Source organism: Cupressus sempervirens, chromosome 2, assembly GCF_028749045.1.
Source record: "Cupressus sempervirens isolate cs-2001-9-10 chromosome 2, ASM2874904v1, whole genome shotgun sequence".
NCBI lineage: Eukaryota > Viridiplantae > Streptophyta > Pinopsida > Cupressales > Cupressaceae > Cupressus > Cupressus sempervirens.
This window is the reverse complement of record NC_143119.1, coordinates 676,972,188-676,985,492: the sequence shown is the minus strand read 5'-3', so window position 1 is coordinate 676,985,492 and position 13,305 is coordinate 676,972,188. Positions and strand designations below refer to the sequence as shown.

Genomic DNA, 13,305 nt, shown 5'->3' with positions numbered 1-13,305 from the left:
TATGAGGTAACTCACCATAGAGGGCTATATTTAGGTCATTGGCATGCCAATCTGAATGAGGAGAGCCCTTAAGACATGTGTAGTGATGAGTAGAAGCATCCTTTATCCATGAATAAGACTTATGTTGGTTTAGCTTTCATAATGTGGTACTTTGTTGCAACTTAATTTAATATCCATAAAAAAATGAATGGTCATTTTGACCCAATGCCTTGTAGCACATAAGACAATGTTATGGCAACTGTCTCATTATACCCATTTCAATGCACCTTCAATTCTAGTCCATTAATGATATCTTTGGCTGGATCAACATGTCTAATGTTAAGCAAGAACTCTACTCCAAATTCACCTTGTTGAACATCAAAATTAGAATTAGGTTAGTATTATCTTGGAGTTTCCTTAGTCTTAAGGGGTGTTCAACCATAACTGATTGTCTTCTAATCATCATGATGACAATATTTTTAGACATAATCTATGTCATTTCCTAACTAGCACAAATAAATGATCAACATATTCATTGCAAACCTTTGTTTCTAGAATTTTGTGCTTCAAAATCTTACAACCAACCTCATTCAAATTGAATGCCAATCTTGTGACAAGGATGGTGCTTAAAAGATTAACACCAAAACATAATCCACTAGGCATGCCACCACATCCAAGGTACAAATCAAACAACTTTACCTTGGGCTTGGAAATAATTATTTTTCCCAATGTTTGTTTCACTTTTTTTCTTACTTTCAAATACCCCATTCACCTTAGTAAAAGAAACTTCAGGTTTGATCTTGCAAGCTTTCCTAAAACTTCTATTATTGTGTGCCTTTCTTTTGATAGCTCCATTCCACTTGGAGGGAGAAATATCATAATCATTACACACCTCTAAGGTTGAATTAATGGTTGTGTGTATAGTTTCAAGTGGTAGAACATGTAAAGTTATGTAAGACAAATCATAGCCCATATCATATAAAAGTCACATAGTGGTATTTTCCTTTGCTCTTTCTCTGAACCCATCATTGGTGACACTCGCACTATATTGACCTTCAATGTGATGCAGTCAAGAAAATCATCATCCTTTCTTTTAGACAAAAAGACTCATTTTGGTTTATGAATAGAAGCTTGTGTTTTAGTGACTATATCCTTTTCTTGATAAAACATTTGTGAAATAAAATTATGGTTTCTGTCAAGTATGTCAAAATACTCAACAATTCTACCCTTAAGGCTCAACTCTGGTGACCACTATTGGCACTATTTCATCCCACCATAAACAACCAAAAGGTTTCATGGAAAAACCTTTTACAAATTTTATTGCATGATCTAAAACCAATGGCTTTCCCAATGGTGACATTACTCTTTCCATAGAGGAACCCAATTCTACAATATTATTTGGTCTTACAAGTACACTAGAAAGATCCCTAAAGTTTTCCTCCTTTCTCTTAGGAATATGGAAGACACATTGATAATCATCTTCATTCAACTAGAGTGACCTATGATCATTAAGAATAACTTTCCTTGATGTCTTCTTGAAGGTTTCATATGACATTTAACCTTTCATAACTTCTTTAGGCATTCTAATATTTCTTTGCAACTTAGGGCAAAGAGCTTTTTCATATTTTTTTAAAGATTGCAACATTGGCTTTCATCATGAGTAACCATATTGCACTCCCATTCATTAGGGACACTATGTCTAAAAACCACATCATGTGTTGGTAGTGAATATTGCAAAATTTTCTTAGATGGCTTTATTCCCGACAAGAAAGAATGCATGTGAAACAATGGTAGTCCATAAAACCTAACTGCCATCATGCCAAGCCTTTCTTGATAATTCATATGTATCAAACAACTCAAGACATAATGGCAAGAGAATCCATTACACAATTTAAGAATATAAACAATGTTCTTTACAAAAACATATGGTGGCCTCATGAAGTTGAAAAATATTGAGCTTTGATTTGATGCATTCAAGAAAATCATCATCCTATATTTTACACAAGAAGACTTGTTTTGGTTCATGAGGAGAAGCTTGTATTTTTATGACTATATCCTTTGCTTGACAAAACCATTAGGAAGTATACTCATGGTTTCTGTCAGCTGTCTCAAAACATCATACAATTCTGATAAATGGACCACTAATCACTGATTAGATCTAGGTGACACTTATAGTAATATTGCTTAATTGAAAATGTCACTTATACATATGTCACTTTACGGTAGTTTGTTAGACTAAATTCTATAAGCACTTTTAAAATGGTTCTTGAAGAAATGTTGCTTATTTATATGTCACTTCCAAAAGGACACTTAAATAAATGTTGCTTATATGAATGCCCCTTAAAGAAATATCGCTTGTAGTAATGTCACTTATACAAATATCATTTATAAAAATGTAGTATTTTTTCAAGTCATATTTGTATAAGTGACACTTTTTTATTAAGTGACATTTTAAACGACAATCGGATAAGAAACATGTTTATAAACAATGTTTATATTACAGTAACACTTACTGAAGTGTTGCTTTAAACAATGTTTCTTATTTAAGTGTTGCTTGATGGATGGGTGATCTCCTGAAACTTCTAGGTGATTTGCCTCTAAGATTTTAGTCCATATTAATTATGAGTTTCTATTTTTATTCTAGTAAACAAATATAAACGATTTAAACTCTTTTTTTTTTTGGTCATATTAACCCCATAGTGAAAGGATACATATTATATGTCCTTCCAAGATTGTGCAAAATAGCTGGGGCACATCGAAAATACACATTACTTCGAACTCTTGATGTAGAAGCAAGAATCTATACCTAATATATTGGAGCGAGTTGTAAGCTATTTCCCAATCCTATGACTCCACTAGCATAACTTAACTAAACAATGTCTTTAACAAAAATATGTTGTGATATGTATTCTTCTTGAAACTCCCTGAAGCATTATATAGAGTTAGGCAGCTCTTGCATCACCTTACAAGCTCCCACTAACCAGTACGGTATCAAATGCTAGTAGGAAATCAACTTGATGTGGGTAGTGCAAAACATCGGTATCTAAAATGGTCATGAACTCGAGGGAAACACAAAGTCACAATCTACAATGGAAAACCAACATATTTGCAGTGCATGCAGCTATAATTAATTCATTATATATAGTACAGAAAAGGTTTATGATACCAGAGAAATATGCATAGAGAAAGGTTTTGTTGTTGGAATCATGTTGACATGCATCTTTAAAAACTGTAAATGTGAGAACCTGAAAATTTGGTATGAACTGGGAATTAAATGGCAAGTTTTGCTTACCTTGGACCAAAACTCAGCCACAGGACTTCATATCCCGCTAAGCACAACATTGGAAGTGAAATCGCAACCCTTAACAGTATATTTTAAATAGCACTACTGATAGATTGAAATGAACAGTATATTTATACTAGCGCAACTGATAGATTTAAATAGCCTTCCATGTATCCGCTCCCAACTGATGGAAAACACCAGAACAGGTGGGAATGAAATTAAGGAATGTATTGTGTCTGTATCTGCACAGAAGGTGGTGTATTGAATGGATTGACAATGAGAAATATAGTCCTATGAAGGAAAATTCTGGTGACTTGAGTGTAACAAATCCAGCTACATGTAACATAGTATGGTGGCTCCAACAAGTATTGGCTATCGGGGTGGTGGATAGGGGAAGCACAAAACTTACTTTGAAAATCTTAAACTTACAAATTGACATGAATTTCAAAATTAGTTAAAATGAAAGTGAACCTTCATTTTGAAGATGTGGAATTCAGATAGTTCAACTGAACTAAAGTAAAGCAATATACAATTTCAAATGAATTCATAATGCTTTAACATTTGAATTGAAAATGAAAAACACATAACTAATTAAAGCTTTGAGCTGTAACATTAGAATTGCAATCAGAACAGTTTACATTAGATCTCAGAAACCACAAAAATGAAAATAAAAACATAAACCTTTTGAAAGCCTCAAGTCCCAACATTTGAAACGAGAGTACTGTTGCATAGATTTGTGAAAATTTGTGGAGGGCAACTCAAAGTAGTACGGAAGAAAGACAACAAAGCATATTTTGCTGGCAGAATTCAGTATTACTTTCAGTAGTCCTCCGCAAATACACAAACCAAGCCATGATTTAATGAACAGAAAGCCTGAACACAAAATGTGAAACTATTGAACCCACAAAATGCAAAAAAATAAATAATCCTTGTCGATGAAATTTGAACTTCACAAAATTGGCAATATTTTAAACAAAACTTGGAAAGCAGTAAGAAGAAGCAAGTGGAAACCATGTTGCACATAATGTATTAAGATATTAACAATGGAATTGGAATAAGAATGCCTTAGCAGTAAACCTAAAATAGCATTAAGCAGTACGCGCTCGCAATAATAGAATTCAAATAGCAGAATTAGAATTAAAAGTATCTTGCACTTGCTAGTGCACTAGGTCCTCACCTCATCTTCCTCTTCCCCTACCTTTACCCCTACGCCGTCTTCTTTGTGAGAAAAACAAATTAAATTTAACTTTATCTCACAACCTTAACCCTGAAAACTTTGCTTGGCACTTAAAAGTTGCTCGGCACATGAAGGTGCCGAGTGCTAGTTTTACTCGGCACTTGATGGTGTCGAGTGGCAGGTTGCTCGGTACTTGCTCGGCACTTGATGGTGCCGAGTGACAGGCAACAGGTGCCGAGTGAACTCGGCACAAAGAGGAGCTCGGCAACAAATGCTGAGTGTGCTCGGCTCCAAAAGAAATGCTCGGCAACAATAGATGCCGAGTGAGCTCGGCTCCAACTGAAAAATTACAACTTAAGAGATTTCAACGTGAATGCTTTCACCATTAAAACCAAAGAGTCAAAGCTTTAAGCTTTCAATCAAACTTGTTAAATCCAATGAATAGAAGATGAAGAACAATAGATTAAGTATGTTGCTTGCTTTCTATTCAATCTTTCATTAAACTATTACAAAATCTGAGAGCATTTGGCTTCAACCAGAAAACCCTAAAATGTTAAAACTTCAAACTTTCAATAAATTTTAAACTTTAAACCTTAAACTTGCAGCTCTAATGGCTACATACAATGGTGCCTGGAGCAATCATTGCTTCAACAGGATGAATCTAACAATGAGAAACTTACAGAGTGATCAGGGGAAGCACGTGCAACTGCAGGCACAAACTTCTTTCCTTCTTCCTTCTCTGCTTAGCTCTGCAACTTTTCTCTAATCTGCTTGATCTGTAAATTCTACAGAATGAATGAATAATCATTCCTTTTGTCTCATTCCATTTTCTCCCTCTTTTCTAATTTCAAAAATTTCACCCACTGTATTTATGTTTATGTCTGTTCTGGACGTCAGAGGTGGTAGGTGAGTGTTTGGCTCAAGGGAAAAATGTATACTGCCATAATAAATATTCCAACACTCCCTCTTTGTCCTGAGCCAAACAAAAAATAAAGATCACAACTGATCCACATCAACTACACTGAGACTCTCTCTTAGGTGTACAAAAGATCCAATGCCTAAAGGCTTGGTGAAAATGTCTGCTAGCTACTGCTCAGACTTGCAAAAATTCATCTTGATATCCCCATTCTCCACCAGCTCTCTAATGAAGTGATATCTGATCTCAATATGCTTGCTTCTCCCATGGAAGACTTGATTCTTGGACAATGCAATTGATGAGATGTTGTCACAATAAATTTTGGTTCCATCCTCTTCCCTTTCATTCAAATCTGTCAAGATCCTCCTTAGCCAAATTGCTTGACATGCTATTGCATTTGCTGCAATGTATTCAGCCTCTGCTATAGATTGAGCAACAATAGATTGCTTCTTGGATGCCTATGAAATTGCACCCAATCCCATATGAAACATATATCCGAAAGTGCTCTTCCTATCATCTAAGCTTCCAACCCAATCACTATCAGTATAACCAACCAACTTGAAATCATCATTTGCAGTATAAAAAATTTCAAATCCCTTGGTACCTTTCACATACCTTAGGATCCTCTTTCCCGCTTGCAAATGGAAATCTTTTGGTGTTTCCATAAATTTAGAAATCAGACTTACTGCATGCATTAGGTCTGGCCGAGTTGCAGTCAAATACATTAAACTTCCAACCATACTCTTGTATAGTGTTGGATCCACTCTCTTGCTAGAGTCTTCCTTACTCAACTTCAGACCTATTGCTATTGGTGTAGGGGCTGCCTTACTTTTATGCATTGTAAATCTCTCCAAGATCTGTCTTGCATATTTTTCTTGAGAGATGAAGATGCCATCATGCATTTTTTTTACTTCTATGCTTAGAAAGTATTTCAAGAGACCTAAGTCTGTCATTTCAAATTCACTTTTCATGGCCTCTTTGAACTCACCAATTAGAGTCTTATCATTACCAATAAAAATCAAGTCATCTACATACAAGACAACAATCAATACATTACCGTCTGTTGCCTTGATGTAAAGAGTGAGCTCACCATTGCTTTTTCTAAAGCTATTGCTCATCAAATATGAGTCAATCCTACTGTACCATGCCCATGGAGCTTGCTTGAGCCCATAAAGAGCTCTCTTCAATCTATATACTTTATGTTCTTCACCTGCAACTTCATAACTAGGTGGCTGCTCCACATACACTTCTTCTTTCAATACACCATTAAGGAAGGTAGACTTCACATCCATTTGAAATACCTTCCACTTGTGTTGGGTTGCAATTGCTATGACAGCACGCATGGTTTCCATTTTTGCAACTGGGGCATAGGTCTCATCATAGTCTCTTCCATACTGTTGTTTGTAACCCTTGACTACCAGCCTTGCCTTATGCCTATCAATCTTGCCTTCAGCATTGCATTTGGTCTTATAGACCCATTTCACTCCAATCACATTCTTCTTGGGAGGCAATTCAGTTAGCTCCCATGTCTCATTCCTTTCTATGGCATCTATTTCCTCATCCATAACATTACACCATTTCTTCTCCTTAATAGCTTCCTCAAAATATATTGGATCATTATGAGAAAATAATGCAAAATTAACACTCTAATCATAATCTTCATACCTTTCATCTTGGTATATCTCCCTAAGACTCTTGGTCTTTCTTGGTAACAGGGAGGAGAGTGTGGGATTAGAATCTTCATTGCTGCTGCATTACCGACTAGCTCGGTCTTCACTGGTACTCGGCACTGACACTTAGTCATGCCTAGAGGAGCTCGGCAGTGTCTGAACCTGCTTGCCTTTTATTCTATTTGCTCCTTCTTCTTGTTGTTCATCAGCATCGTCTTCACTCATAATGGGCACTTTACTAGAAGTGCATGGTGACTCATCAATTGAACCATACCAAGATTAATTTTCAAGAAATTCCACATCTCTTGAAAGCATCATCTTGTTGTTCAGTGGGTCATACAATCTGTATGCCTTTGATTCTAGGCTGTACCCTGTGAAAATGCATTTCACACCTTTGTCATCAAATTTTTGCCTTTGCTCTTTAGGCACATGTTCATATGCAACACATCCAAATACCCTTAGGTGTTCAACTGTCCATCTTATTCATGACCAAGCTTCCATTGGAATTCTGTCACGGACTGCCTTTGTAGGACACCTATTAATTAGGTAAAATGCTATTGCCACAACCTCTCCTCAAAATTTAGTTGGAAGACATTTTTCTTTCATCATGCTCCTTGCCATTTCAACAATGGTCCTGTTTTTTCTTTCAGCCACTCCATTTTGCTGTGGTGTATAGCTGGCTGTGAGCTATTTCTTAATGCCATGTTTCCTGCAAAAGTTTACAAAAGAATTGGAGGTATACTCCCCTCCTCTATCTGATCTTAAGACCTTGATATAATGTCCACATTCTCTTTCAGCCTAGGCCTTAAATTCTACAAATTTATCAAATGCTTCAGATTTATTCTTTAAGAAATACACCCATGTCCTACGACTAAAATCATCAATGAATGTCATGAAATAAGTACTCCCCCCAATGAAAGTAATTTGCATAGGACCGACTAGGTCAGTATGCACTAATTCTAATGGATATCTAGCCCTCTTAGAATTTTCAAAATTAAAGGGAAGCTTATGTTGCTTACCCAAAATACAAGCCTCACACTTGTCACAAGAATTTCTTATACGTGGCAAACCTTCTACCATTCTTTTATTTGATAGTAAATTTAAACCAGCATAGCCAAGATGACCATACCTAAGGTGCCATAGCTGTGAGGGGTCTTCAATCACACTCCTTAGAGCTGATTGTGTGGGAGGTGTAGCACAAACTTGAGATGAGAAACATGTCTCTATCCTCAAGGGAAACATTCTGTTCTTTGTCATTTGAACTGTTGCAAGTAAGTTCTTGCTCCCATCCTTTTCTTGAATGACACACATGTCATTCTCCATCAGCACTTTGTATCCATTTTGAATAAGCTAACCAATGCTCATCAAATTGTGCTTCATACCAAGGGCGAAATACACATTTTGTATTTCCCTTTTCTCACCTTTCTTGGTGCGGACCATAATAGATCCTTTGCCCACAACTGGTAAGGTTCCATTATTACCCATCTTAATTTCTGATTTGAAACTATTGTCAATGAATGAAAACAAGGTTTCATTACCACTCATGTGGTTGCTACATCCACTGTCGAGGTACCAAACCTCATGGCTTCCTTCTTCACCAACATTACACATTATGAAGGCAGTATTTTCACTTCCCATATTCACATCAGCCACATTTGCTTGTCCTGATTGATCTTTCTGCTTCTTCCAGCATTCATTTGCATAATGCCCATATTTATGACAGTAGTAGCATTCTACATTACTCTTATTTGAGTTGTAATTTTTCTTATCTCCTCTTGAAGTATTTTGTGAGCTACTTGCTCCATCTGTTCTTCCTGAGCTTTCTCCTGTAGCATTTCTTTATCCTCCATTACCTTGGCCTCTGCCTCTAGAGTTTCTGCCTAAGCCATTTCTTCCTCTCCCCCTTCCTCTTGAATTTGACTGAGCTTTGAATGGTTGGTCTTGGGTAGAAGAATATGTGGATCTATTTATCCTATACTCATGGGTTTGAAGAGAACCCATCAACTCATCCATTGTCAAAACAGTGAGGTCTTTTGCCTCTTCTATGGTCATGACCAAATGGTCATATTTATGAGGTAAACTGCTCAATATCTTTTCCACTATCCTCTGCTCTTCATAGTCTTCTCCATTTGACTTCAATTGGTTAATCACATTAGAGGTCCTTGAACTAAAATCTACAACTAATTCATTCTCCTTCATCTGAAGGTTCTCAAACTCCCTCCTTATATTCTTTAGCTTTATAGTGCGGACTTTATCAGTCCCCTTGAAGTTCGTCTCAAGGATATCCCATGCTTCTTTTGCATAATTTGTTGCTGCAATCTTTTGGAATACTGTCTCTGTCATTGCTGCTTCAATAAGATTTAATGCATTTGCATCTTTCCTCCTTGACTCTTTCAAATGAGTCTTTTGTGCATTTGTGAGGGCAGCATACTGAGTTGGATCGGTCACATCATTGAATCCATTGACCACAAACTCCCACAAATCATTTGCGACCATAATGGTCTTCATCTTCTTTGCAAATGTATCATAATTTTGTCCATTAAATGATGGTGGCTGCTGCCATATCTTTCTTGCATCTCCTGCCATGATAAATATCCCAAGAAAAGAAAAATGCCCTAACTCAGTTTGGATGTGGGGCCTCAAAGCTCTGATACCATGTGAGAAAAATGAATTAAATTTAACTTTATCTCACAACCCTAACCCTAAAAACTTTGCTCGGCACTTAAAAGTTGCTCGGCACATGAAGGTGTCGAGTGCCAGTTTTACTCGGCACTTGATGGTGCCGAGTGGCAGGTTGCTCGGCACTTGCTCAGCACTTGATGGTGCCGAGTGATAGGCAACAGGTGCCGAGTGAACTCGGCACAAAGAGGAGCGCAGCAACAAATGTCGAGTATGCTTGGCTCCAAAAGAAATGCTCGGCAACAATAAATGCCGAGTGAGCTTAGCTCCAACTGAGAAATTATAACTTAAGAGATTTCAACGTGAATGCTTTCACCATTAAAACTAGAGAGCCAAAGCTTTAAGCTTTCAACCAAACTTGTTAAATCCAATGAATAGAAGATGAAGAACAATAGATTAAGTATGTTGCTTACTTTTTATTCAATCTTTCATTAAACTATTACAAAATCTGGGAGCATTCGGCTTCAACCAGAAAATCCTAAAATGTTAAAACTTCAAACTTTCAATAAATTTTAAACTTTAAACCTTAAACTTTAAACCTTAAACTTGCAGCTCTAATGGCTGCATACATTGGTGCCTGGAGCAATCACTGCTTCAGCAGGATGAATCTAACAATGAGAAACTTACAGAGTGATTAAGGGAAGCATGTGCAACTGCAGGCACAAACTTCTTGACTTCTTCCTTCTCTACTCAGCTCTGCAACTTCTCTCTGATCTACTTGATCTGCAAATTCTACAGAATGAATGGATAATCATTCCTTTTGTCTCATTCCATTTTCCCCCTCTTTTCTAATTTCAAAAATTTCACCCACCATATTTATGTTTATGTTTGTTCTGGACGTCAGAGGTGGTAGGTGAGCATTTGGCTCAAGGGGCAAACGTATCCTGCCATAATAAATATTCCAACACTCTTCCTCTTCCCCTTACCATTTCTTTTCCCCTCACCTTTACAACCATCTTCACCTTCTTGTCCCTATGAGCCATCCCCTTGTTTTGCTACACCTTCCTCTTCTTAGTGTTCTCCTCCACCTTTTCCTTCCCCTTCTTCACTGTGTTCTGATCCATCTTCCTCTTCTTAGTGTTCTCCTCCACCTTTTCCTTCCCTTTCTCCATTGTGTTCTACCCTGTCTTCTTCCTCAATCTATTGTTGAATCTTTTTTGTCTAGAAGTGGGAGCGACAACTGGTTCACATTAGCATCCTCCAACTCTAGGAGCATAAGAATGTAATCGTTATCAAAACTAATTGAACGTAATACATAACCAAATAGAAAAAGAATGATTAAAGTGTGTGCCACAGATGCCTGAACCAATTATTATAGCACAAAATGTTACTTCATTCTCACATCAAGTGTACCAAAAATGAATTCAAATCTAAGCTAAAAATAATTGATTGATAAAATAAGTGTGAGATGTTAAAATATCTTATTCTAGAAGTATTTCTATGCCTTTTGACGTTCAGGAAAAATGCAAGGGCAAATACTAGTAACTTTCCACTCAAATCCATATACATATAATAATTCGTCTACAAGATGTTAGTAATAATAGTATATACAGCAAAAATAATTGGAGAGTACTTGTAGATTTTGGCATATTCTTGAAAGATGCAATTCATTTCTTTCTGCACGAGTAAACAGAATTGCAACTAGATGGCATTCTGTAAATTAATCACTTGCGAATATTTTGATTATGAAAATGTCACCTATGCAAATAAATTTTACTTATACAAATGTCGGTTATGACATCTTGTACATATGTTACTTATAATAGCATCACTTAATCAGTATCACCTATAATTGTATCACTATCACTTATCAAAAATGGTGCTCCAAAGTTTGATATTTCTAAATGAATGTTACTTATACAAATGTCTCTTATGACATTTAAATGGCAGTTGAATAAACTACATTTTAAAATGTTACTTATAAAAATTTTGATTCTGAAAATGTCACCTAGGCAAATAAATGTTACTTATCATATTTAAACGTATGACATCCTATCAATATGTTACTTATAGAAGTGTCACTTCATCAATATCACTTGGTTCTTCAAAGTTTCACATTGAAAAATGTCACATTATGAATATTTTGATTATGAAAATGTCACCTATGCAAATACATGTTATCTGTGTTCTTATGGTTTTCTTCTTTTGTTTGTGAAATTAACTGTTTATTCTTATGTTGTACAGATCTATCAAACCCTAACAAGTCATGCATCCACCCTAGAGAAAATGACATGTCAAATCCACATACTACTTCCATCTCGTCAAGTCCCAGATGCCACATATAGGTCCCACTATAACTTCATAACTAAATGAAGCCATGTGTAAGAATATTGCATGCTCGCTATCCTTTAGTGTGGCATCTTATCCATATGTTACTTATAGAAGTGTCACTTAGTCAAAATTGATTATAATTGTATCATTCCAATATGCAAAATAGCACTTGATAACAAGTCTACCAACTCATCACAAAGTCAATGCAAAATGCCAAACTATAATGATGTCAACTCCATCGAGTCGTCACTTATGACATTTTATAAATTAATCACTTAAAAATATTTTGATTATGAAAATGTCACCTATGCAAATAAATTTTACTTATACAAATGTCGGTAATGACCTCTTGAACATATGTTACTTGTAATAGTAGTACTTAATCAATATCACTGTCAATTATCAAAAATGGAGCTCCAAAAGTTTTGATTATGAAAATGTCACCTAGGAAAATAAATGTTACTTATCATAATGTCACTTATGACATCCTATCCATATGTTATTTATAGAAGTGTCACTTAGTCAGTATTGCTTGTAATTGTATAAGCTACATTTTAAAATGTTACTTATAAAAAAATTTATTACGAAAATGTCACCTAGGAAAATAAATGTTACTTGTCATAATGAAACTTATGACATCTTATCCATATGTTACTTATAGAAGTGTCACTTAGTCAATATTGCTTAGTGCTTCAAAGTTTCACATTGACAAATGTTACTTATGAATATTTTGATTATGAAAATGTCACCTATGTAAATACATGTCATCTGTGTTCTTATGGTTTTCTTCTTTTGTTAGTACATTAAACTATTTATTCCTATATTGTTCCAGATCTGTCAAACCCTGACAAGTCACGCATCCACCCTAGAGAAAATGACATGTCAAATCCACGTGCTACTTCCATCTCATCAAGTCCTAGATGGCACATATAGGTCCCACTATGAGTTCATAACTAAATGAAGTCACATGTAAGAATATTGCATGCTCGCTACCCTTTGGTGTGACATCCTATCCATATGTTACTTATAGAAGTGTCACTTAGTCAATATTGCTTATAATTGTATCATTCCAATATGCAGAATAGCACTTGATGACAAGTATACTAACTCATCACCAAGTCAATGCAAAATGCCAAACTTTATTGATGTCCACTCTGTCAAGTCATCACTTATGACATTTTGTAAATTAATTGCTTATGAATATTTTGATTATGAAAATGTCACCTATGCAAATAAATCTTACTTATACAAATGTCGGTTATGACATCTTGTACATATGTTACTTATAATAGTGTCACTTAATCAATATCACTTATAATTGTATCACTAT

General features: G+C 35.6%; 1 pseudogene; it reads right to left on the bottom strand.

Moving 5' to 3' along the window:
• Positions 1–191: 191 nt before the first annotated feature.
• LOC149575174 (DNA (cytosine-5)-methyltransferase CMT1-like) lies at positions 192–8,875 on the bottom strand (annotated as a pseudogene).
• Between the last annotated feature and the right edge of the window lie 4,430 nt (positions 8,876–13,305).